Source organism: Prionailurus bengalensis, chromosome E2, assembly GCF_016509475.1.
Source record: "Prionailurus bengalensis isolate Pbe53 chromosome E2, Fcat_Pben_1.1_paternal_pri, whole genome shotgun sequence".
Classification (NCBI taxonomy): domain Eukaryota; kingdom Metazoa; phylum Chordata; class Mammalia; order Carnivora; family Felidae; genus Prionailurus; species Prionailurus bengalensis.
The window spans coordinates 16,674,005-16,701,957 of NC_057352.1; the positions used below are offsets into that span (position 1 = coordinate 16,674,005).

Consider the following 27,953-nt stretch of genomic DNA (forward strand, 5'->3'; position numbering starts at 1 on the left):
TCTGTGCTGACAGTTCAGAGCCTGGAGCCTGCTTTGGATTCTGTGTCTCCCTCTCTCTCTGCCCCTCCCCCACTCGTACGGGTTTTCTCTCTCTCTCTCTCTCTCTTTCAAAAGTAAACATTAAAAAAATAAACTTAAAAAATATATCATATATGTATTATATGATATATATTTTTTAGATCACTGTGTTTTGGGGTCTTTGTTATATCAGCTTAATCTAGACCCTAGCTTATACTGCCTCAGTGTGCCATACAAATATTCATTTTGTTTCTGTTTGTGCCGTGATGAAGGTTGGGAATCACCATGACCTGGACCATTTCTTCTTTGTCCCTTTTGCTAACTCCTCCTCCCCAGTGTCATCAAGGGGGAAATCCTTTCCCTCCTACCCATTCAGGTATGTAGCTTATTCTGGTCCCAAGACAGAGATTGGATACCCCCAATTCTTGCAGAAAAATTGGGCATATGGGGGTGTTGACCATTACCTTGCTTTGGGTAGCACCTGGAGTAAAGCTTGGTGAGCCTCGATGCTGGAAGTCCCCAGGATGTCCGCATCCACAATCCCCCCCAGGAGCCCAGCACCCGTGAAAAGACTGTACCTGCATCATGAGTTGCCCTGGCATAGTGTTTCCTCATGGGTTCCTTTCCTATCTGGGAGACAGTAGTTCCGCCTCCTCCAAGAAAGACACTTTCATTGTTGTTTCCGCAGCTCTCACAAGTCTTTCTTCTGCTCTGCCCGGTCTGAGTCGAACAGTGACACCAGGAAAACCAAGCCTCCCAAAGTTTATCTCCATGCTTCTGAGCTAGGTCATAAGGCAAGAAGCTGCCAAAATTAATATGAACTTCGGGCTCCTTGGCTTACTGGTACCTTTGGACGAGCCCCACTAGAGCGCTCCTCTCCCAGGAGGAGCCTCACACTTCCAGGGCTTCTTGACAACAGCACCTGGGGGCTGCGCTGGTGGGCAGGGGTCCATAGAACTGTCCTTCCTCCACCCTTCAGAGTTGACTCCTTTCCACCTCTGACTTCGGTGCCCTTCATCCGCCCCCCGCCAGTACCCCTTCTCTTGTGCAAGAACCCCACTTGAGGCCCTAGCCCTAGCTTGGCTGGCTGGAACCGGAAGCCGAGGGGATTTGGCTCTGGGGCGCACCAGTGCCCGCCAGTTGTGCGGGTTAGATCACTCGGAGCACCTACTTCTCCCTCCTAAACTACGAGCCCCAACGTCCTTCGAGACGGATCGTTTCCAGCCTTCCCCCAACTACATTTCCCAGAGTCCACCGGGGCCCTTTTGGGCCCTCTGAAGCGCGTGGCAGCCTGCGTGCCTGGCCTTTCTTTAAGGTGAGAGGAGGGGGCGGGGTGTGTGTGTTTCCGTATGATTTTCGCAAAGGCGTTGGGCGCTGCTTCTCTCCTGCTGCACGTGAGGTGGTGCCGCCTCCTGCCCCTCTTCCTCCCTCCCACTCCCCGTCAGGGAAAAAAAGTTGTGAACTCAAACTCCCAGAGCCTAGGGCAAGTTCTGTGGAAGAATGCAGCCGTTTTGACCCGGATGCAGGCCCTCTTTGGTGTTTGAGTGACTCAAAACCAGACTTTTGGGTTTTTTTTTTTTTTTTTTTTTTTGCGGGGGGTGGGGGGCGTGAAGAATCTTAATGTGTATCAGGGGCCAGAGAAGGAAGCGGAATGAGTTTGAAATCATACATGTTTGGAAGCTGCGAGACAGGTGTGGAGTCTTCTGTCTCCTTTTTCTTCCTCCAGACTTCTAGAACTCTAGTCCTAACAAGAGGAGCCTGAGGGAAGAAGTTTGCACTACTTAAAGCCTTAAAGTCTTGGCCAGGTGAGTTGTATCTTCCCTCTTTCTTCAAACACCGTCTTATTTTTCATGATTTATGCTCCATATTTTGTCTAAAGGTTGCTATCCTGACAGGCTTCTCTGGACAGTTGGTCCTCAGTCCTCTCACCACTGTGGGTGAGAGGGCTAAAGATATGCTCGCAATTAGCCCACTCCCCACTCTGATTGTTCCTTCCTCCCCACCCTGTCTTCATGTAATTCGGAAATTATTCCACACATCCAGGGAACTCGGTGCTCTGCACAGCTCTGATGGTGCAGAAATACATACCCTGGAGAGAATTAGCTTTGCAACTTGTGGGGTCATCTGGAGTATTTACCAGCCTATGAAGCACAGGCACTACCCAGCCAGAAAGACACAGGTCCCGGATGAAGCAAGGCCTTGGAAGCCGCCTGCTAGATCTGATGTTAACCTTTAGTTTCAAGATTGGGGAAATTGGGGAAGGGGATTTGAATAGCTCAGTTGGGAGGGTGGTTGGTGCAGCAGCTGTTTACCAACCATTTTATCAATCTGTAAGGCTCTAAGACTGACACATTCTCATTGCATTTTAACATTTCTGAAGTTGGGATGCTTGTTTTTCAGTCAATTCAGTTTAATGAAATAACAGTAACCTTGCCAGCATCATGCATTGCAGTTTTTAAAGCCACAAAGGAGATAGTCCTGACACCTGACAGGGGCCACCTGCTTTAGGAGGGATTTAAAAGGTTTGTGATTGAGGCCTTTAGCACAGATGTGGGTCAACAGGTAAGTTTGGGCAGAGAATTGATGGGAGATGAAGCACAGAGTTCATTATTATTTCTGAAGGGTCCGGTTAAAGTTGAAGGTTTGGGCAGTGAACATGTATGTGCAACTCTGGGTCAGCCTCCCCAGTTCGTCAGGGTGTGGTGGTGTCCAGTGGACAGTTACAAGTCACAAGTAAGGAGATGATCTCCTTAACCTGAAGTTTGGGGACTCCCTAGACAAGTTCCTGGAGGCCCATGAACTCTCGATGTATGCACAGTGAGTTGTATATATTGCATGTTGGGGCCTAGCTGTATTTTTCTAGGCACCAGGTCTGAAATTTGGCTTAGATTCCTAAAGAGATATATAATTCCTGTCTTAGTTCAGGCTCCTATAACAGAATACCATAAACTGGGTGACTTACATAACATTCATTTCTCACAGTTTTGGAGTCTAGAAGCCAGATTCAGAGTGTTAGCATGGTTGGGTTCTGGTAGGGACCCTATTCCAGGCTGCAGACTGGCAACTTCTTATATCCTCACATCGCCCAAAGAATCCCTTTGGGCGCTCTGGTCCCTTTTTTGTCTTATATAAAGCACCGCCCCCCCCCCCATTCATGAGGGCTTTATCCCCAAGGCCTAATTGCCTCCGAAAAGCCCCACCTCCAAATACCATCATATTGGGTATTAGATTTCAACATGTGAATTTTGGGAAGATGTGTTCAGTCCATAACAACCCCCAAAGTGTTAAGAACCCCTAGACTATACTGTAAGAACTGGCAAGGGTGTTTGCAATAATCTTGTCCTAAATTGGTATATAATAGTGAATGTATAGCTAAGTAATTTATACATACCATAAACATGTAGCTAAGTAATTTGTACATACCATAGAACTTTGTACAGCCATAAATCATATTTGATTGTTCACAATTACAGCTGAATATAGACTGGATATTAGGTGATGTGAAGACTTATTGTTAATTTTGTTAGTGTGGTGCCATTTTGTGAGATGCTATTTTTTAGAGATGTAACCTTAAACTATTTAGAGCTGAAATGTAGTCATATCTAATTTAAAATAGTTTAGCAATATACATAAATAAAATATGGCACTATGTGAACAATCATTAAATATAAGTGATGATTATGAGCCTGTTCATTGCTTTCCTTTGTATATGAGAAAAATTTCACAATAAAACCATTTTAAAAAATTATTTTAAAAAGATTTTATTTTTATTTTATTTTTTAAAATTTTGTTTCATTTATTATTAAATTTACATTCAAGTCAGTTATCATACAGTGCAACAATGACTTTAGGAATAGATTCCCTAATGCCCCTCACCCATTTAGCCCATCCCCCCTCCCACAACCCCTCCAGTAACCCTCTGTTTGTTCTCCACATTCAAGAGTCTCCTATGTTTTGTCTCTCTCCCTGTTTTTATATTATTTTTGCTTCCCTTCCCTTATATTCGTCTGTTTTGTATCTTAAAGTCCTCATATGAGTGAAGTCATATATTTGTCTTTCTCTGACTAATTTCGCTTAGCATAATACCCTCTAGTCCCATCCACGTAGTTGCAAATGGCAAGATTTCATTCTTTTTGATTGCTGAGTAATACTCCATTGTATATATATACCACATCTTTTTTTTAATGTTTTTTTTTAATTTATTTTTGAGACAGAGACAGAGCATGAGCAGAGGAGGGGCAGAGAGAGGGGAGACATAGAATCAGAAGCAGGCTCCAGGCTCTGAGCTGTCAGCACAGAGCCTGACGCGGGGCTCGAACTCACAGGCTGTGAGATCATGACCTGAGCTGAAGTCGGACGCTTAACCGACTGAGCCACCCAGGCGCCCCGACATCTTCTTTATCCATTCATCCATCGATGGACATTTGGGCTCTTTCCATACTTTGGCTATTGTTGATAGTGCTACTATAAACACTGGAGTGCATATGCCCCTTTGAAACAGCATACCTGTATTCCTTGGATAAATACCTAATAGTGTAATTGCTGGGTCTTAGGGTAGTTCTATGTTTAACTTTTTTGAGGAGCCTCCATACTGTTTTCCAGAGTGGCTGCACCAGTTTGCCTTCCTACCAGCAGTGCAAAAGAGATTCTCTCTTTCTGCATCCTCACCAACATCTGTTGTCAGAGTTGTTAATGTTAGCCATTCTGACCTGTGTGTATCTCATTGTAGTTTTGATTTGTATTTCCCTGATGATGAGTGATGTTGAGCATTTTTTCATGTGTTGGTTGACCATCTGGATGTCTTCTTTGGAAAGGTATCTATTCATGTCTTTTGCCCATTTCTTCACTGGATTATTTGTTTCTTGGGTATTGAGTTGATAAGTTCTTTATAGATTTTGGATACTAACCCTTTATCTGATATGTTGTTTGCGAATATCTTCTCCCATTCCATTGGTTGCCTTTTAGTTTTGCTGATTGTTTCCTTCACTGTTCATAAGTCTTTTATTTTGATGAGGTCCCAATGGTTCATTTTTGCTTTTGTTTCCCTTGCCTCTGGAAACGTGTTGAGTAAGAAGTTGCTGCGGCCAAGGTCAAAGAGGTTTTTGCCTGCTTTCTTCTCGAGGATTTTGATGGCTTCCTGTTTTACATTTAGGTCTTTCATCCATTTTGAGTTTATTTTTGTGTATGGTATAAGAAAATAGTCCAGGTTCATTTTTCTGCGTGTTGCTGTCCAGTTTTCCTAGCACCACTTGCTGAAAAGATAGTCTTTATTCCATTGGATATTCTTTCCTGCTTTGTCAAAGATTAGTTGGCCATGTTTATGGGTCCATTTCTGGGTTTTTTATTCTGTTCCATTGATCTGAGTGTCTGTTCTTGTGACAGTACCATACTGTCTTGATGATGACAACTTTGTAGTACAGCTTGAAGTCCGGGATTGTGATGCCTCCAGCTTTGGTTTTATTTTTCAAGATTGCTTTGGCTATTCAGGGTCTTTTCTGGCTCCATACAAATTTTAGGATTGTTTGTTCTAGCTCTGTGAAGAATGTGGTGTTATTTTGCTAGGTATTATATTGAATATGTAGATTGTCTTGGGTAGTATTGACAATATTTGTTCTTTCTATCCAGGAGCATGGAATCTTTTTCCATTTTTTGGTATCTTTTTCAATTTCTTTCATAAGCTTTCTACAGTTTTCAGCATATAGATTTTTCACCTCTTTGGTTAGATTTATTCCTAGGTATTTTATAGTTTTGGTGCAATTGCAAATGGGATAAATTCATTGATTTCTCTTTCTATTGCTTCATTATTGGTGTATAGGAATGCAACTGATTTCTGTGCATTGATTTTATATCCTGCCACTTTGCTGAATTCATGGATCAGTTCTAGCAGTTTTTTTGTGGAATCTTTTGGGTTTTCCATATAGAGTATCATGTCATCTGCAAAGAGTGAAAGTTTGACCTCCTCCTGGCTGATTTGGATGCCTTTTATTTCTTTGTGTTGTCTGATTGCTGAGGCTAAGACTTCCAATACCATGTTGAGTAACTGTGGCAACAGTGAACATCGCTGTCTTGTTCCTGACCTTAGGGGGAAAGCTCTCAGTTTTTCTCCATTGAGGATGATATTAGCGTTGGGTCTTTCATATATGGCTTTTATGATCTTGAGGTGTGATCCCTCTATCCTTACTTTCTTGAGGGTTTTTATCAAGAAAGGATGCCGTATTTTGTCAAATGCTTTCTCTGCATCTATTGAGACGATCATGTAGTTCTTTTCCTTTCTTTTATTGATGTGATGAATCACATTGATTGTTTTGTGGATATTGAACCAGCCCTGCATCCCAGGTATAAATCCCACTTGGTTGTGGTGAATAATTTTTTTAATGTATTGTTGAATCCGGTTCACTAATGTCTTGTTGAGGATTTTTGCATCCATGTTCATCAGGGAAACTGGTTTTCCTTTTTAGTGGGGTCTTTGTCTGGTTTTGGAATCAAGGTAATGCTGGCTTCATAGAAAGAGTTTGGAAGTTTTCCTTCCATTTCTATTTTTTGGAACAGCTTCAAGAGCATAGGTGTTAACTCTTCCTTAAATGTTTGGTAGAATTCCCCTGGAAAGCCATCTGGCCCTTGACTCTTGTTTTTTGGGAGATTTTTGATGACTAATTTGATTTCTTGACTGGTGGGTCTGTTCAAAAGTTCTATTTCTTCCTGTTTCAGTTTTGGTAGTTTATATGTTTCTAGGAATTTGTTCATTTCTTCCAGATTGCCCATTTTATTGGTGTATAATTGCTCATAATATTCTCTTATTATTGTTTTTATTTCTGCTGTGTTGTTGTGATCGTCTCTTTCGTTCCTGATTTTATTCATTTGGGTCCTTTCCTTTTTTCTTTTTGATCAAACTGGCTAGCAGTTTATCAATTTTGTTAACTTTTTCAAAGAACCAGCTTCTGGTTTCATTGATGTGTTTTACTGTTTTCTTGATTTCGATAGCATTGATTTCTGCTTTAATCTTCATTATTTCCTGTCTTCTGCTAGTTTGGGGTTTTATTTGCTGTTCTTTTCCCAGCTCTTTAAGGTGTAAGCTTAGGTTGTGTATCTAAAACCTTTTTTCCTTCTTTAGGAAGGCCTGGATTGCTATATACTTCCCTCTTATGACTGCCTTTGCTGCATCCCAGAGGTTGTGGGCTGTGGTGTTATCATTTTCATTGGCTTCCATGTATTTTTTAATTTCTTCTTTAACTTCTTGGTTAGCCCATTCATTCTTTAGTAGGATGTTCTTCAGTCTCCAAGTATTTGTTATCCTTCTAAATTTTTTCTTGTGGTTGATTTCGAGTTTCACAGCGCTGTGGTCTGAAAGTATGCAAGGTATGATCTCGATCTTTTTGTACTTGTTGAGGGCTGATTTGTATCCCAGTATGTGATGTATTCTGGAGAATGTTCCATGTGCACTGGAGAAGAATATATATTCCACTGCTTTAGGATGAAATGATCTGAATATATCTGATAAGTCCATCTGGTCCAGTGTGTCATTCAAAGCTGTTGTTTCCTTATTGATTTTTCTGTTTAGATTATCTGTCCATTGCTGTAAGTGGGGCGTTAAAATCCCTTAATATTATGGTATTATCAATGAGTTTATTTTCGTTTTTTCAACTTTTTTTTTTTTTTAATTTATTTTTGGGACAGATAGAGACAGAGCATGAACGGGGGAGGGCAGAGAGAGAGGGAGACGCAGAATCGGAAACAGGCTCCAGGCTCCGAGCCATCAGCCCAGAGCCTGACGCGGGGCTCGAACTCACGGACCGCGAGATCGTGACCTGGCTGAAGTCGGACGCTTAACCGACTGCGCCACCCAGGCGCCCCAATGAGTTTATTTTTGAAATTAATTGATTTATATATTTGGGTGTTTCACATTTGGAGCATAAATGTTTACAATTGTTAGGTCCTCTTGGTGGATAGAGCCCTTATTTATGATATAATGCCCTTCTTCATCTCTTGTTACAGTCTTTATTTTAAACTCTAGATTGTCTGATGTAAGTATGGCTACTCCAGCTTTCTTATGTCGACCATTAGCATGATAGATGGTTCTCCATCCCCTTACTTTTTTTTTTTTAATATATGAAATTTATTGTCAAATTGGTTTCCATACAACACCCAGTGCTCATCCCAAAAGGTGCCCTCCTCAATACACATCACCCACCCTCCCCTCCCTCCCACCCCCCGCATCAACCCTCAGTTTGTTCTCAGTTTTTAACAGTCTCTTATGCTTTGGCTCTCTCCCACTCTAACCTCTTTTTTTTTTTTTTTCCTTCCCCTCCCCCATGGGTTTCTGTTAAGTTTCTCAGGATCCACATAAGAGTGAACACATATGGTATTTGTCTTTCTCTGTATGGCTTATTTCACTTAGCATCACACTCTCCAGTTCCATCCACGTTGCTACAAAAGGCCATATTTCATTCTTTCTCATTGCCACGTAGTATTCCATTGTGTATATAAACCACAATTTCTTTATCCATTCATCAGTTGATGGACATTTAGGCTCTTTCCATAATTTGGCTATTGTTGAGAGTGCTGCTATAAACATTGGGGTACAAGTGCCCCTATACATCAGTACTCCTGTATCCCTTGGGTAAATTCCTAGCAGTGCTATTGCTGGGTCATAGGGTAGGTCTATTTTTAATTTTCCGAGGAACCTCCACACTGCTTTCCAGAGCGGCTGCACCAATTTGCATTCCCACCAACAGTGCAAGAGGGTTCCCGTTTCTCCATATCCTCTCCAGCATCTATAGTCTCCTGATTTGTTCATTTTGGCCACTCTGACTGGCGTGAGGTGATGTCTGAGTGTGGTTTTGATTTGTATTTCCCTGATAAGGAGCGATGTTGAACATCTTTTCATGTGCCTGTTGGCCATCCGGATGTCTTCTTTAGAGAAGTGTCTATTCCTGTTTTCTGCCCATTTCTTCACTGGGTTATTTGTTTTTCGGGTGTGGAGTTTGGTGAGCTCTTTATAGATTTTGTCCATCCCCTTACTTTCAATCTGAAGGTGTCTTTAGGTCTAAAGTGGGTTTCTTGTAAACAGCATATAGATGGATCTTGTTTTCTTATCCATTCTGTTATGCTATGTCTTTTGATTGGAGCATTTAGTCCATTGACGTTTAGAGTGAGTACTGAAAGGTATGAGTTTATTGCCATTGTGTTTCTTGTAGAGTTGGAGTTTCTGGTGATATTCTCTGGTCCTTTCTGGTCTTTGTTGCTTTTGGTCTCCCCCCCCCAATCTTTTCTCCCCTCAGAGAATCTCCCCTTAAAATTTCTTGCAGCGCTGGGTCAGTGGTCACAAACTCCTTTAATTTTTGTTTGGGAAACTTTTTATCTCTCCTTCTGTTTTGAATGATAGCCTTGCTGGATAAAGAATTCTTGGCTGCATATTTTTTCCTATTCAGCACATTGAATATATCCTGCCACTCCTTTCTGGCCTGCCAAGTTTCTGTGGATAGGTCTGCTGCAAACCCCATCTGTCTTCCCTTGTAGATTAAGGACTGTTTTTCCCTTGATGCTTTCATGATTCTCTCCTTGCCTGAGTATTTTGGGAATTTGACTATGATATGCCTTGTTGATGGTTGGCTTTTGTTGAATCTAATGGGAGTCCTCTGTGTTTCCTGGATTTTGATGTCTGTGTCTTTCCCCAGGTTAGGAAAGTTTTCCGCTCTGATTTGCTCACATAACCCTTCTATCCCTTTTTCTCTCTCTTCATCTTCTGGGACCCCTATGATTCTGATGTTGTACCTTTTTAATGAGTCACTGATTTCTCTAATTCTTAAATCGTGCTTTTTTGCCTTAGTCTCCCTCTTTTTTTCTGCTTCATTATTCTCCCTAAATTTGTCCTCTATATCGCTGATTTGCTGTTCTGTCTCATCCATCCTTGCCGCTGTGGCATCCATCTGAGATGGCAGCTCAGCTACATTTTTATTTCATCCTGACTAGCTTTTACTTTTTATCTCCACAGAGAGGGATTCTAATCTGTTTTCAATCCCAGCTAGTATTCTTATTATCGTGATTCCAAATTCTGGTTCAGACATCTTGCTTGTATCTGTGTTCATTAAGTCCCTGGCTGTAGTTTCTTCCTACTCTTTCTTTTGGGGTGAATTCCTTCATTTTGTCATTTTGAAGGGAGAAAGAAGTTAATAAGGTAAAAAAATTAAAATTAAAAAATTAAAAACAACACACACACACACACACACACACACACACAAATCAAATAAATGATGCTAGATCCTAGGTGTGTTTTGGTCTGGTTGTTGAAAGGAGCTTGACAGATTAGAGAAAAAGGGGAAAAAAGAAAAAAAAAGTTTGAAAATTTGAAAAAATGAACACAATGAAATAGAATAAAATGAAATGATGGAAGTAAAATAGAATTTGAAAAATTTACAAAAAAATAAGAAAATATAGTAGAATTAAGGGAAAACATTTTTAATAAAAATTGAAAATAAAAATAAAGTTTTTCTTTCTGTATTCAAGAAAAAAGAAATGAAAAAGAGAAAAAAAAGAAAACAAAAAAAAAGAATATTGAATAGGTGGACCAGCAAACAGAGTGAAATACAATTGAAATTATATCATTTTCCCCTACAAGTCAAACTATGAAGCAATTTATAGTCCATAAACTAAGCAGGCAGAGAGACTTGCGGTGTTCCTGAAGAGCGAGGTTGGCCCAGTTGGGCGAGGCTTAGTGTAATGGCTCCATTCTCCACTAGGTAGCACTGCTGAGCTTACTGGGGTGGATGGTTGTGGCGCTTGTAGGTGTGTATGTGTATGCGTGGGAGGGGTGAAAATGGCATCACCCAGCTACCCAGTCTTTAGTGTCAGAACTCTGTTCTCCCTGATCAGCAATTGCGCACCCGTCCTTTGTCTCCGGCTTCTGTCACTCCCTGCTTTTACACTGTCACCGAGCCATCAGGTTGCCAGGCGGCACCTCCCTCCTGAGTTTTATCTCAGATGTGGCTGTGTTTCCCAGCCCCTCACTTCTGAGAGAGTGCAGCTTTGTCCCACTCAGACTTCTGGGGGGGGGGTCTCACTGAGCAATGGCTGGGTGCCGACCACACCCAGGAACGTTTGAGGGACTGTGCTGCTGCCAATGCCCAGAGACTGCAGCTGGGTGCCAGTCTGCCCCAGAAAACATTCACGCAACTGTGTAGCAGCAGCATTTCAGGATTATGGAAAATCATAACACACATCTGGCACCAGGCTTCACCCTTAGTGACCTTGTTCCAGCACCAGCTAATGTGGTTTTCCTCTGGGGTCTGCTGGCACCTTTGCCTGTAGGGGGGGCACACAGCTTCTACCAAATGTCCTCCCAGCAGGGGAACCGCCTCTCCCCGTGTTGCCCGAGGACTACCTGGACTTCACTCTGCTCTTGGGGATTCGCCCTTCCTACCAGCACACCTCCAGGTATTGAGCTGCGGAGTTTCAGACTCTGTGCTCCCCCTGTTTATACAGTCTTAGTGGAATTTAAACCCTCTTCTTTCTCCTTTCTCCTTTCTCCCTTTTTAGTTCAGTCCCTGTGGCTGTTTCCACTTTTCCACTTTCTCTCCAGCTGCTTTTTGGGGGAGTGCTTTTCCCATACTCTCCTCCAGTCTCTGTCCTCTCTCTGCAAGCAAAAACAACTCCCTGCCCTCCGCGGCTACTCTCTCCCCCAGTTTACCTCTCCATGCCGTGTACCTGCTGAGATCTGTGGCTCAGGTTGTGCAAATTGTTGTGTGAATCCTCAAATCAATTTTCTAGGTGTGCAGGATGGTTTAGTGTTGATCTGACTGTATTTCATGGATGCAAGATGCAACAAAACCTTCCGTGCTGTTCCACCGTCTTGGCTTCTCCAAGACTTTATTTTTTAGAATGGTTTTAGGTACATTGCAAAGTTAAGAAGAAGGTACAGAGATTTCCCATATTTATCTTGTCCCAACACGTGCATAGCTTTCCCTATTACTAACATCACCCACCAGAGTGGTACACAGTTGATGAACTTACACTACCACATCATGTCACCCAAGTCCCTGGTTTACATTAGGGTTCACTCTTTGTGTTGTACAGTCGTTGGGTTTGGACAAGTGTATAGTGACATGTATCCATTATTATAGTATCATACAGAGTATTTTCACAGCCCTAAAAATACTCTGTGCATCCCTCACCACCCCTCCCCCCCCAATCTCTGGCAACTACTGATCTTTTTACTGTAGTTTTGTTTTCTCCACAATGTCATATGGTTGGAATCATATTGTATATAAACTTTTAAGATTGACTTCTTTCAGTTAGTAATATGCATTTAAGCTTCTTGCATGTCTTTTTATGGCTTATTAATACATTTTTTTAGTGCTGAATGATATTCTGTTGTCTGCATGTACCACAATTTATTTATCCATTTACCTACTCAAGGATATCTTGGTTATTTCCAAGTTTTGGCAGTTGTGAATAAAGCTGCTATAAACATCTGTGTACAGATTTTTGTGTGGACATAAGTTTTTAGCTCATTGGGTAAATACCAAGGAGTGTGACTGCTTGATCAGATCGTTAAGAGTAAGTTTAGTTTTAGGGCACCTGGGTGGCTCAGTTGGTTAAGCATTTGACTTCAGCTTAGGTCATGACCTCGTGGTTCATGAGTTCGAGCCCCGCATCAGGCTCTGTGCTGACCACTCAGAGCCTGGAGCCTGCTTTGGATTCTGTGTCTCCTTCTCTATCTGCCTCTTCCATGTTCACACTCTTTCTCTCTCTCTCAAATATATAAACAGTAAAAAATGGAAAAAGAGTATGTTTAGTTTTGTAAGAAACTGCCAAACTTCTAAATGGCTGTACCATTTTGCATTCCCACCATTAATGTATGAGAGTTCCTATTCCACATCCTTTTAGCATTTGTTGTCAGTGTTCTGGATTTTGGCCATTTTAATAGGTATGTGGTGGTATCTTGTTTTAATTTCATTTCCCTGATGACATGATATGGAGCATCTTTTCATATGCTTATTTATCATCTGTATGTCTTTTTTGGTGAGGTGTCCTGGTCTTTTGCCCATTTTTAAATCAGGTTATTTGTTTTCTTATTGTGTTTTAAGAGGTCTTTATATATTTTGTTTAACTCCTTTATCAGATATATCTTCTGCAAAAATTTTCTTGCAATCTGTTGCTTTTTTTCTCATTCTCTTGACGTAGGTAGATATTTAAAAAATTCCTACTTTTTGAAATAAATCACAGAAAAATTAAACAAAAAATGTCACTAGGAAAAATATTAGCTAATATTCACCACGATGAACAGAATACTCCAGAAATTAAATTGTATTTAAATAATATTTGTAGTAAAAAAAAATTTTTTTTAAAAATTTTAAATGTTTATTTATTTTTGAGAGACAGAGAGAGACAGAGAATGAGCAGGGGAGGGGTAGAGAGAGCGAGGGAGACACAATATGAAGCAGGCTCCAGGCTCCAAGCTGTCAGCACAGAGCCCAATGAGGGACTTGAACCCACGAGCCATGAGGTAATGACCTGAAACAAAGTCGGATGCTTAACCGACTGAGACACCCAGCCTCCCTTATTATTATTATTTTTTTAATTGAAGTGTAGCTGACATAATTAGTTTCAGGTGTACAACATAGCGATTTGGCAATAATGTGCATTATGAAATACCACAATAAGTGGTTACCATCTGTCACCATACAAAGCTATTACAGTATTATTGACTATATTCTCTATACTTTTCATTTTTGTGACTTATGTTATAACTGGAAGTTTATACCTCTTTTTTAAAAATATTTTTTAAGTTTTATTTATTTATCCAAGTAATCTCTACCCCCAATGTGGGACTTGAACTCATGACCCCAAGATCAAGAGTTATATGCTCTTCCAACTAAGCCAGACAGGCACCCTGGAAGTTTTTGTATCTCTTAATCTCCTTCACCTATTTTGCCTAGCCCTTTTCCCTTTCTCCTCTGGCAACCACCAGTTGTTCTCTGTATTTATGAGTCTGCTTCTATTTTTTGTTTGTTTTGTTTTTAGATTCCACAGATCAGTGAAATAATATGGTATTTGTCTCTGACTTATTTCACTTAGCATGATGTTGCCAAGGTCCATCCATGTTGTTGCAAATGGTTTCTTTTTTTATGGCTAACATTCCTTTGTGTATATATACCGCATCTTTTTTTTTTTAAGTTTTTATTTAAATTCCAGTTAGTTAACATATGGTGTAATATTAGTTTCAGGTGTACAATTTACTGATTCAACACTTACATACAGCAATTTCCCTCATTAATCCCCATCACCTATTTAAACCCATCCCCCCCACCCACCTCCATTCTGGTAAACATCAGTTCTCTATAGTTAAGAGTCTGTTTCCTGTTTTGCTTCTTTTCACCCCCCCCCCCCCCCCCCCCCCCGTTGCTCATTTGTTTTATTTCTTAAATTCCATATATGAGTGAAATCATATGGTATTTGTCTTTCTCTGATGTATTTCACTTAGCGTGATACTCTATAGCTCCATCTATGTTGTTGCAAATGGCAAGATTTCATTCTTTTTTTATGGCAGAGTAGTATCCCATTATATATATACACACACACACCACATCTTCTTTATCCATTCATCAGTCAATGGACATTCAGCCTCTTTCCATTATTTGGCTGTTGTTGATAACATTGCTATAAACATTGGGGTGCATGTATCCCTTTGAACTAGTATTTTTGTATTCTTTGTATACCACATCTTCTTTATCCATCCATTTATCTATGGACATCTAGGTTGCCTCCATATCCTGGCTATTGTAAATAATGCTGCAATATACATAGTGGTGCATATATCTTTCCAAATTAGTGTTTTTGTTTTCTTCAGTAAATATCCAGAAATGGAATTACTAGGTTGTATGGTATTTTTCTTTTCAATTTTTTTGAAGAACTGTTTTCCATAGTGACTACACCAGTTTCCATTCCTACCAGCAGTGTACAATGGCTGCTTTTTCTCTACATTCTCACCAGCACTTGTTAAATTTCTTGTCTTTTTGATATTAGCCACTCTGACTGGTGTGAGTTGATATCTAATTGTGGTTTTGATTTGCATTTTCATGATGACTAATGATGCTGAGCATGTTTTCATGTGTTTGTTGGCCATCTGTATGTCGTTTTTTGGAAAAATGTCTGTTTAAGTCTTTTGCCCATTTTTTAATCAGATTTTTTTTTTGGTGTTAAACTTCTTTTACCCAGCAAAACTATGTCTAGTTCTTTATTTAACTGCTCCATAACATTGCAATTTTATTTGCCCACTGCCTGCGTGATGGATACTAGATTGCTTCTCTCCCACCATCAAACACCACCCCTTCAACAACACAACAAACAAGACTGATTAAAATTCTTCTATATCTCTCTTAGGGAAATGTAAAAATTTCTTTGGGTTATATACCTGGGAATGGAATTGCTGTATCATAGGGCTCACTTGTGCTTCATTTGACTAAAAACTGCCAGGCCACTTTCCAGAAGAGAAGGGCTGGCTATTCCTGCCAGTAGCATACAGGAGTTCTTCTTTACCACACTACTAATCAACATCTGGCATTTATCTAGCTTTCTAATTCTTCACAATCAGTTAAGTATAATTGGTATCTTGTTTAAGTTTTATTTATCTGACTATTGAAAAGTTCAAATATTGTTTATTTGACTTGTTAACTATTTGGTTTTCCCATTCTATAAATTGACTTCTCATATCTTTTTTTTTTTTTAATTTTTTTTTCAACGTTTATTTATTTTTGGGACAGAGAGAGACAGAGCATGAACGGGGGAGGGGCAGAGAGAGAGGGAGACACAGAATCGGAAACAGGCTCCAGGCTCTGAGCCATCAGCCCAGAGCCCGACGCGGGGCTCGAACTCACGGACCGCGAGATCGTGACCTGGCTGAAGTCGGACGCTTAACCGACTGCGCCACCCAGGCGCCCCTTATCTTTTTTTTTTTAACTGGGATATTTATCTTTTTCTTTTTGGTTTGTATAGCTTAGCTGTGTATTCTACTTCATAGACTAGTTGATATTTATGTTAGTGTTAGATGTTACAAATATCTTCTCTTAGACTGTCATTTTTTTCCTGGTAACTTTGGGGTGCTTTGCTTAATAAACATTAATTTATTAGTAAATTAATTATTAATTATTTTTTGTTATTAACTATTAATTATGTAGTAAAAGCCATTAATTCCTTTTTTTTTTACTTACAATTTCTGCTGTTCTTGGCTCTTGTTTAAGGTCTCCCCAAATTAGGTCACAAAAATATTCTATATGACTTTGTCCCATTAATTTTATCTTTCACAATTAGGAGTTTATTCCACATGGAATCGTTATTTGTATATGGCACATGGTAATAACTCACTTTTATTTTTCTCTGTAATGAGCAGTTTCCTAATACTATTTTCTAAAAGTTTATCATTTCCTCATTGACAAAGAGAGTGTGTGTATTTATTCCATTCCATTGGTCTATGTTTAAGTGTTGGTTCTCAACCTCTATAGTTCCCCATGTGAAATTTGAAATTGGCCCCTATACACAGAGGGCAAGGAGAGACTCAAGAAAGAGGCCCATCACTCCAGATTGGGTAGGTGGCAGGGTTTTGTTGTTTTTGTTTATTTTTATTTATTTTTTTTGTTTTGTTTTTAGGTGGTAGTTTTAATAAGCAAGGGAACTTACATATGAGGCTTGTCTTGGGTGGGTGCAAGACCAGTAGATCCCCGCATCTGCCTGCCAGAATCCTAAAGGTTTATATAGAGACCTTAACAGGATTCAGTCACATATACCATCCAGATGGTCTCAACAACACATGACTCAAGGCTTGTCCTTGAAGTGGCTTCTAGTATGGGAAGAGTGGTGGAATGTACATCCCAAGGACGGGAAGGAGGTAAGGAGCCTCCAAGTGTCTGAGTCCACTCGTGGATCAACTGGAGTCTTGAAGACCTCCTCCTACAGAAAGTAAGCAACTATTAAGTTAGAGGAAAGAGTCCACACAAAATCACACTCACTTCCAATACCAATTGCAAGTTGGTGGGTTCCTAAAACTACCCTCAGTTCTCATAATTTCCTAGGTAGTCTCAGAACTCACTGAAAGCTGTTATATTCACAGGTATGACTTATTACAGGGAAAAGATATAGATTAAAATAAGTCAAGGGAAGAAGTACATAGAAATGTATCCGGGAAAAGGACCAGATGTGAAGCTTCTGTTGTCCTCTCCCTATGAGGTCAAGACAGTGTTTTTCCAACACTGATGTGTAATAATACACAGAGAGTACTGCAATCAGGGAAGTTCACCTGAGCCTTGGTGTTCAGAGTTTATACTGAGGCTCCAGCACATAGGCATGACTGATTGTGCATGTGGTAGATGAGTCTCTTGTCTCCAGCCCCTCCAGAGGTTGATTGAGCCCACATGCCTGAAACTCCCACTTTAAATTACATTGTTAGACTCTCCAGTGTGATCTAAAGCCCCTAAGCAAAGACATTCCTACCATGCATGACATTCAAAGATATGTTGAGAAGCTGGAACTAGTGTATTGAATTAAGAATATGGAGATTATGACCTGATGAATGAGGGGGCACAGGCCACCCACATGGGATTGATAGGTAGTTCTCTCAGCATCCAGGCTCCCCTTCGGGGGAAATGGGACCCACAGGGTAATTTTGATTGAAAGTGTAGTTTCAGTACCCCCACATAAAGGAAGTACAGTCACAAGATTTATTATCACTTATGGATCCCAGAAGTGAAAGGGTGAAGTTGAAAGCCAGGGGGAAGGGGAGTCCTCCATGCCAGGTCAGGAGCAAGCAGGAGGTAATGAGGAGGGTAGTGAGCACCTATTACTTACCAGGTGGTTGGGGTGGAGGTCACTAACTTTTCATAGGCTTACCTCTAAGTGGTTATTTAAAAAGGTGCCTCCAAAAATAAAGTGGGAACTTGTGTTCGGCATCCTAAACTCAAGTCCTTATCTAAATGTTTAGACTCTAGGTGTGAGCAGGGTTATCGTACTATAAAATGCCTAGGCAGCACCTCAGAAAAACAAAGTTGTTTTCCTCAAAGGTTGTTTTCTCATCACACAAGGGCCTAGACACTACCTCCTGGAAGCCAAGAGAAAAGGCCAGAACTCCTTTTGGGCAAGGTTAAATTCTTTACTACACAGTCTATTTGTCTGATCTTATGCTAGTACAATGCCATTTTCATTACTACATACAGCTTTGTAGTTTGTTTTTAATCTGGTAAGGCAAGTCACTTCCTGATATTCTTTTCTGCAGTTGACTTAGCTATTCATGGATTTTATTCCTCTGAATAGATTTTGGAATAAGATATTAAGATAACTCAAAAGTCCCACTGGAATTTTCTTGGGAATCTCACTGGATTTATATATTAATTTAGAAAAAATTGGTATCTTTATTTTGCTATGTCATCTGATCCAAGAACATAGAATATCTTTATTCAAAATTTCTCCTTTAAGAATTCAAAAGGGGGCGCCTGGGTGGCACAGTCGGTTAAGCGTCCGACTTCAGCCAGGTCACGATCTCGCGGTCGGTGAGTTCGAGCCCCGCGTCGGGCTCTGGGCTGATGGCTCGGAGCCTGGACCCTGTTTCCGATGCTGTGTCTCCCTCTCTCTCTGCCCCTCCCCCGTTCATGCTCTGTCTCTCTCTGTCCCAAAAATAAAAATAAACGTTGAAAAAAAAAATTAAAAAAAAAAAAAGAATTCAAAAGTTTTTCCATAGAGGTTTGTGTGTTCTGTGTTAATTCCTAGATACTCAATGCTCATGTAGAGAAATGCTGTTGTTTCTAATAAAATAATCTTGAATCCAGCAAACTAGCTAAATTCTTTTAATTGTCTAATAGTTTACATGTTGATTTGATTGGATTGTCTAAGTAGATGATCTTAGTTTCTTCAAACATTGATAGTTTTATTCCTTCCTTTCTAGTCCTTGCACATCTTACTGTCTTAGAGCATTGTTCAGGAATTCTAGTAATATGTTACAGTAGTGGTCATTCTTGTCCTATATTTATATTTAAAAGACTGACTCTAAAGTTTCTTCATTATGAACTACATTTTGCCATGCGATTTTGGTAAGTTGCATCTAGTTACCAAAGATCTCTTTTATCTGTAATTTGTTAGAGTTTTTTTTTGCTTTTGTTTTTCAGTGACTAGTTCTTGAATTAAATCAATTCAGTATTCACCTATTGAGATAATTGTATTTTTTCCCTTTACACCATTAATGTGGGGAATTATTTAGTTGGCATTTGGTGTGTTGAACCATTCTTATAGTCCTAGAATAAAATTTACCTGAATGAGAAGTAGGCTTTGATTACTATTTAAATTCCTTTAAAGGTTATTGATACATTCTAGTGTTCTATTTCCTCTTGTACCTAGTTTCGTATTATAAATAATTTGTCCAATTCATTTTGGCTTTCAAAGTTAATTGTGTATAGTGGCTCCTAATATTTTATTTCTTTAATGTCTCCTTTGTTGTTAATTATTTCTGATTTTCTTTCCTATTACTATACAATATTCAGAATTTTACTTCTTATTTAATTTCTGTGCCTCCTTGCCCTTGCCACCTAGGCTGGTGTTATCAGTTTCCTTGTGGGTGTAGTTTGTTGGCTTTGTGGATGAGAGCAAACTTGGAAATCTATTTGTTCTGAATATAGATTTGAAACAAACTTCCTATTTTCAGCCTCCTTTTTCTTGCATCTCCTGAGTCTAGGGCTCTGTTGAGGCAAATCATCTCAAATTTCACACTGGTATGTCTTTTTACATGTACTAAATGGCAGAATTTTATGCTATGCTGAATCAGTCATCAGTATTCCATACTTTAATCTTCTTTGAAAAACTATACAGTCTCTATATGCAACATATGCAGTCCTAAAAATCATCATGTTATGCTAAGTTACCTGATAAAAACCATAAGGCTTTTAAACAAGGATAAAGGCACAATGTCCAAAAATTTCACCAGTAACTCATTAGAAAATACAGGAACTTAATAAAAATGGCAGCACAGTTTTAAATGGCTAAGTACATTAAGTATTACAATATATAGTAATTCACCTTGAAAAAGACCTGAAGTTTTGGATGTGGGTATCTACACTCTCAGTGGCCAGCCAATCCCACTGTCACTCCCGCCACCCCATGTGCAAGAAGTAAATGAAAGAGAGAATAACAGTAACAGAAAAGACAGAAATAAGCAAAAGACAGAGGGAAAATACCAAACAGGTTGAGAAGAAAGAAGGGGAAATGAAAGGGAGGTGTGAGGCTGCAAGGCCCTGAGGACCATCTTGTTACTGTGAAGTGGTGGGAGGATGCTTATCTGAAATTGGACGGAAAGTTGTAACACATGCATGAGTGTGACTCATTGTTTTTATGAGGTGTGTGTCTATATGTGGTTAGTGTTCTATATAGCTTGGTTCAGCTGAGTGCACTTTTTGCATTCACTTAGTGTTTCTCAAATGAAATTACACTTAAGCAAATCAAAATCCATAGTAAACTCCAATTATTTCCTTATAATCATGTTAATACATTTTAAAAGGATTATTACAGAACTGACAATATTTGAAATCTTTACCCATGTTTTCTCCTTACTTGTTCTCTTTTTCCATGTGAATTAATTCCTACTGTTATTTTATGTGTTTCCAGGAGGAAGACATGTAGTCAATTTATTATGCTTAACCAGAAGTCCTAAAATGACTGTTCTTAAAATGCTAGCTCTGTATCTTGTGGTGTGGAATTAACTAAGGTATGGAATTAACCTCCATTGAGCTTTGGCTCTTTATTTGTAAAAGGAAGGCAATAACTTTAACCTAATTGTGTATTTTGGAGATTAAAATGCATGCACCTGATGTAGAATAAATAGAAGGAACTAAAAAGGTTGTTACACATACTACTTTTATAGTTGTCAGTTTCTTTATGGAAAATGTAGAATTTATAACAAAAGTCATATGGTGAGAATTATGTCTTTTTAGTCTTTATTGTAGTATAGTTAACAAATATAAACTACACATATTTAAATGTACAAGTCAAAATGTACATTTTGACATATGTATACACATGTGAAACCATCACAATATTGCTAACATATCCATTACCTCTGAGTTTCCTCGTGCCTCTTTGTAATCCTACCCTCCTATCCTCCTGTACCTCCTCTCAAATCCCTGTTCTGTCCCAATAGATGATTTGCATTTCCTAAAGTTTTCTATAAATGGACTCATATGATATGTACTCTCCTTTCATCTGGCTTCTTTTTTTTTTTTCTTCAAGTTTTTTTCAAGTTATCTGGCTTCCTTTGTATATATATGGTGTTTTCTTTCTTTCTTTTTTTAAAATTTATATTCAAGTTAGTTAACATACAGTGTAGTCTTGGCTTCAGGCGTAGAAGCCAGGGATTTATTTCTTACATATGACACCCAGTGCTCATCCCAAAAAGTGCCATCCTTAATGCCTATCACCCAGTTAACCCATTCCCCTGCCTCCAGCAACCCTCAGTTTGTTCTCTGTATTTAAGAGTCTCTTATGGTTTGCCTCCCTCTTTTTTTCCCTTCCCTTCCCCTATGTTCACCTCTTCAGTTTCTCAAATTCCACAAGTGAAATCATATATCTTTGTTTGACTTAAATACCCTCTAGTTCCATCCACATTGTTGCAAATGGCAAGATTTCATTCTTTTTCATCGCTGAGTAGTAGTCCTTTGTGTATTTATGTACACACCACATCTTTATCCATTCATCAGTTGATGGAGGGCTCTTTCCATAATTGACTATTGTTGATAGCGCTGCTATAAATATCTGGATTCTTTTATGCAGCATGATTATTTTGAGATCCATCCATGTGGCAATAATCCATTCCTTTTAATTATTGGTGAATGGAATTCCACTGTGTAGATACTACAATTTATCCGTTTACCTATTGATGCAATTGTGGTTCCTCTTCCCCTTAGGACCTGGCTATTGTAAACCTGGCTATTGTGTATTCTCTTCCCCTTAGGACCTGTTTTGCACATTTGTACAAGTCTTGATATGGATATGTGCCTTCATTTCTCTTGGTAAATATCTAGGAATGGAATGCTTCAGTCATATGGTAGTTACATGTTTAACTTTAAAAATATTTAAAAAGTTTTCTAAACTGTTTTCCAAGGTGGTTTACCATTTTATATTCCCAAAAGTATTATATGAGAACTAGTTCCTCCACATCCTTGCCAACACATGGTATGGTCAGTCTTTTTATACACATTATAATAGGTACATAAAGTATCTCATGTGGTTTTAATTTGCATTTCCCTAATAACTGATGATGTTAGAATGTTGAACATGTTGATGTCTATTTGAAATCTGTATATATTCTTTGATCATATCTAAATGTTTTGCCTTTTTTTGTATATACATTAAAAAATTTTAAGTATAGGGGCACCTCAGTGGCTCACTGTCTGACTTTTGATTTCAGCTCATGATCTCACAGTTCATGGGATCGAACCCTGTGCCAGGCTCTGCTTGGGATTGTCTCACTCTCTCTCACCCCCTTTCCCACTTGGATGCTTCCTCTCTCTCAAAATAAATAAATTAAAAAATTTTTAATTTAAATGTAGTTGACACATGGTATATTAGTTTAAGGTGTACAATATAGTGCTTCAACAACTATATGTTATGTTATGCTTACCACGAGTGTAGCTACCATCTGCCACCACCCAACGATATTACAATACCATTGACTATATTCCTTTCCAATGCTCTTTTATTCCCGTGACTGATTGATTCCATAATTGGAAGCCTGTTATCTCCTCCCTCTCAACATTTTGCCCATCCTCCCTCCCTTTTCCCTTCTGGCAACCATCATTTTGTCCTCAGTATTTATAGATCCGATCCTGCTTTTTGTTTGTTTTGTTTGAAAATGTTTAATGTTTATTTTTGAGAGAGTACATGTGTGAGTGAGGGAGGGACAGAAAGAAAGGGAGACACAGGATCTGAAGTGGGCTTGGTGCTGACAGCAGAGATCCCCTTGTGAGGCTCAAATTCATGATCAGTGAGATCATGATCTGAGCCAAAGTTGGACACTTAACCAACTGAGCCACCCAGGCACCCCATTTGTTTTTTAGATTCTATGTATGAGTGAAATAATATGCTATTTGTCTTTCCCTTGTCTGACTGATTTTACTTAGAATAATATCACTTAGTTCTATGCATGTTATTGCAGATGGCATGATTTCATTCTTTTTATGGCTGGGGAATATTCCATGTGTGCAGGTGTATGTATCTTTATCCATTTATCTATTGATGGATACTTGGGTTGCTTCCATATCTTGGCTATTATAAATAATGCTGCAGTAAACATAAGGGTACATATATCTTCTTGAATTAGTGTTTTGTTCTTGTTGGGTAAATACCCAGTAGTGGAATTACAGGATTGTAAGGCATTTCTATTTTCAATTTTTTGAGGACTCTCCATACTGTTTTCCGGAGTGGCTGTACTAATTTACATTCCCACCAACAGGGCCCAAGGGTTCCTTGTTCTTCAAATGCTTGCCAACAATTGTTATTTCTTGTCCTTTTTATTTTAGCCATTCTGACAGGTGTAAGGTGATATCTTATTGCGGTTTTGATTTGCATTTCCCTGATGATTAGTAATACTGAACATCTTTTCATGTGTCTGTTGGCCATCTGTATTACCTTCTTTGGAAAAATGTCTATTCAGGTCCTCTGCCCATTGTAATTGGATTATTTGTATTTTGGGTTTGGATTAAGTTCTTTATATATTTTGGATATTAACCCCATATCATATATATCATTACAAATATCTTCTCCCATTCAGTAAGTTGCCTTTTTGTTTTGTTGGTTTTCTTCACTGTGAAAAAGCTTTTTATTTTGATATGCTCCCAATAGTTTTTCTGTTTACCTTGCCTTACGAGACATATCTAGAAAAATGTTGCTATGGTCGATGTCAGAGAAATTATTGCCTGTGTTCTCTTCCAGGAGTTTTGTGGTTTCAGTTCTCATATTTAGGTCTTTAATCCATTTTGATCCTTTTATGTATGGTATATAAAACTTGTCTGATTTTTTTTGCAGGTAGCTGTCTAGTTTTCCCAGCACATTAAAATTTTTTTTTTTCATCATTATAACTCTTTAATCCCCATCAACTATTTCACCCATCATCCCACCCACCCCCTCTCTGGTAGCCATCAGTTTGTTCTCTATAGTTGAGTCTATTTATTGGTTTGTCTTTTTTTTCATTGCTTCGTTTCTTAAATTCCACATATGAGTGAAATCATACGGTATTTGTCTTTCTCTATTTCACTTAGCATTATACTCTCTAGCTCCATCTATGTTATTGCAAATGGCAAGATTTCATTCTTTTTTATGGTTTAATAGTATTCTATTGTAAATATATCACATTTTCTTTATCCATTCACCTATTGATGGACACTTGGGCTGCTTTCATAATTTGGCTATTGTAAATACTGCTCTAAACATGGGTGCATGTATCTCATTGAATTAGTGTTTTTGTACTTTTTTTTTGGTAAATACCCAGTAGTGTGATTACTGGATTGTAGGGTAGTTCTATATTTAATTTTTTGAGGAACCTCCATACTGTCTTCCACAGTGGCTCCACCAATTTACATTCCCATCAATAATGTACGAATGTTCCTTTTTCTCTACATCCTCTCCAACACCTTGTTGTTTCTTGTATTATTGATGTTAGTCATTCTGACAGGTTCGAGGGGGATATTTTATTGTAGTTTTGATTTGCATTGCCCTGATGGTAAGTGATGTTGAGTATTTTTTCGTGTGTCTGTTGGCCATCTGTATATCTTATTTGGAGAAATGTCTGTTCATGTTTTCTGCCCATTTTTTAGTGGATTATCTGTGTTTTGGGTGTTGAGTTGTATCAGTTCTTTTTTTATTTTTTAAGTTTGTTTGTTTGTTTGTTTGCTTAGAGAGTGAGCCAGCCAGATACTCCCCTTAGTTGCTCTTTTAAATTGTGGCTTTCTTGGGGCACCTGGGTGGCTCAGTCAGTTAAGAATCCAACTCTTGATTTGCTCAGGGTCATGATCTCACAGTTTGTGAGTTTGAACCCTGCATCATGCTATGCACATTAACAGTGGGGAGTCTGCTTGGGATTCTCTCTTCTCTCTCTCTCAATTAAACTTTAAAAAAATAAAAATAAATTTTGGCTTTTTTTCCATGCCCCAGCGTATCTGGGGTTGGTGTAAGCTAGGAATGTGGGGCTCAGTGAGGTGACAGGCCAGCTACATATCTGGACCCTGCTGCAGTCTGCACTCTCAAGGTGGAAGAGTAGTATAAACCATAGTGCTCACCAACCCCTCTAACCTGGAGAGAGTTAAAGTCACTCTTCTACTGTTCAGTGGGTTCTAGGGCTGGATCTTTTATGTATTAATTGCTCTTTGAAGCCATGGCTTTTTATTTGTGCCCCAGGGCAGATGAATTTGCTTCTGGCCCCCTGTACTATCCCTCCACACTGCAGTTTACTTGTTTGGACATTACCATGTCGCAATCTCTCATGCTATTCTCTGTTGTTTTAGCTTTTGTTTTGCAGAAGCTATTCAGTTATCCATCAGTTTTTCAGGAGGAAATGATCTGTAAATAGGTATTGATTCTGGTCTGTCTGGGGAGTGAGTTCAATGTCTTCCTACATCACCATCTTGGATTGGAGTTTCATGCATTAAATATGTTTAAGTACCTATTTACATCAACAGTGACAGAAGATATATTCCCAGGCAGGGATAATTACCAAAAAATTGCCGAATTAATTATACAGACCATCCTTATGACAAATAGGAGTTTTATTGAGTCTTAAGGACAAAACATTGTATAGTAACTATACTGTGGTGCCAACTAGATATGAAATTGATTCCTTGCTATGCCATTTTCTCCATGTCCTTGGGAAAAACATATCTCTAAGCCTCAATTTCCTTATCTGTAAAATGGGGTAGCTGTGAGAATCAAACTGGAAAAAGACCTAAGCACACTGTACCAAGAATTGGTAGCAATTATTATTAAAGACAGGATGCACAGTATTTGGGTATAGGGGGTGAGTAGGGATTCTTGGTGAAAAGTGAGTTATTCTTCAGAGTAAAATCATTTGACTAAATTAGAAGGTTATTTAACAAGTTATATTTAATAATGTGGTCATGTGTATTCCAGATGGCATGCAGCCTCAATTGCCTCATCCAGAACATTCTCAGACTTACTGACCTACAAGAGTGGCAGGCAGTGTTCTCTCCCCTGAGCCTTCAACACATGGTTGCTTACAGGGTACCTGGAAGGTGAAGGTAAGCCTTGATGATGGAGGCTTTAGCCATATCAGAGGCTCAAATATTCTGACTTCCTAGAGGCTATCCTTACTTTTCCTTTCCCCTTCACACTCCAAGGAGCATCACTGAGGTAGCACTTTTTTCTCTTATCCTGGGGAGACAGGATATTATTTCTTTTTCACCCCTAACTTTCCTGTATCTCTGTCTTTAATGCAGGGCTTGTCCTTCCACTAGTACAGATATAGGACACTCCACATCCTGCCCTTCCCACGCACAAAATGTCAAACCTACCCTTGACATTTCTTTGTCATTTGCTTGCTCTGGAAGCAACTCTCTTAGAATCAACAAGGTATAATGATGGATTAAAAATGAGCCAGGAATCATTTTACATTTTTCTCATTGTGAAGAGATCTCCAGTTCTGCCTCTTGAATCTGGGATGTTCTTAATGGTTTGCTTGACCAGTAGATTATGGTAGAAGTAATACCCTGTGATTTCTGAAGCTAGGTTATAAGAAGCCTATAGCTTCTGCCTAGTTGTCTTGGAACACTCAATCTTGGGATGCTCCACATGGGAACCAAACCACCATTAAAAAAAAAAAAAGCCAAAACCCCCCTGGGGTCGTATGTGAGTGTTGTCAAATGCACCAGTTGAGGTAATCAACCACTGGCATTAACTGCCATCCATATAAGTGAGCCATAGTGAGTGTCCCAGATTATATGAAACTACACATTGAAGAAGCTCACTGAACTCTAAGGTAGATAATCTCAGAGGTCCATGCTGAGACACAGTATAATTGTTGGAATACAAAGAGGATATCTTGAAAGCAGCGAGAGGAGAGACTTGTCACAGACAAGGGATCGCCAATACAATTAATAGCTGATTTCTCATGAGAAACCCATCTGGCCCAGAAGGCAATGGGATAAAAAATTAAAGTGCTGGGGGGAAAAAGCACTTTCAACCAAGTCTCTGTTGGCAAAACTGCCCTTCAGAAATGAAGGAAAAACTAAGATAAACAAAAGGCAAGAGAATTGGCCTCTACGAGACCTCCCTGCAAGAAATGCTAAAGGGAGTTCTAAAGGCTGAAATAAAAGGACATGTGACAGTAATTCCAAGTCATACAAAGAAACATTACCAACAAAGGTAACTGCACAGGTGTATATATGAAAGCTAGTGGTACTGTATTTCTAATTTATCTCACTTTGTTTCCTACATGATTAAGACAAATGCATAAAACAATAATTTGAAACCTGTGTCAATGGGCACGTAATGTGTAATGATGTAATTTGTGAAATTTCAACAAAAATTTGGGATGGAGTTGGACAGGAACAGAGGTACTGTGTTATTGAACTAATTTGGTATCAATTCAATGTAGATTGGTATAAGTTAAGAGTGTTAACTGTAATACCCATAGTAACCCCTAAGAAAATAAAGAATATACTGAAAAGAAATGAGGAATAAAAATGGTACACTAGAAAAAAAAAATATTAGGAGAGTTGAGGAACAAACAGCAGAATGAATCCTGCATTATCAGTAATCATTTTAAATGTAAATGAACTAAACTTACGAATTAAAAAACAGGAATCATAGTGGGTTAAAAAAACCAAAAAAACCAACAATGTAACTGTATGCTGCACACAAGAGACTCATTTTAGAGCCAAAGACACTAGTAGATACAACAT

The 27,953-nt window shown here is 39.0% G+C and overlaps 1 long non-coding RNA gene across 1 annotated transcript; it reads left to right on the forward strand.

Annotated features, from left to right (window-relative positions):
- Positions 1-133: 133 nt before the first annotated feature.
- Positions 134-27,874, forward strand: LOC122495078. The gene is made up of 2 exons (XR_006300329.1): positions 134-1,823; positions 26,164-27,874. It is a non-coding gene; the product is annotated as an uncharacterized LOC122495078 (long non-coding RNA).
- Positions 27,875-27,953: the final 79 nt, after the last annotated feature.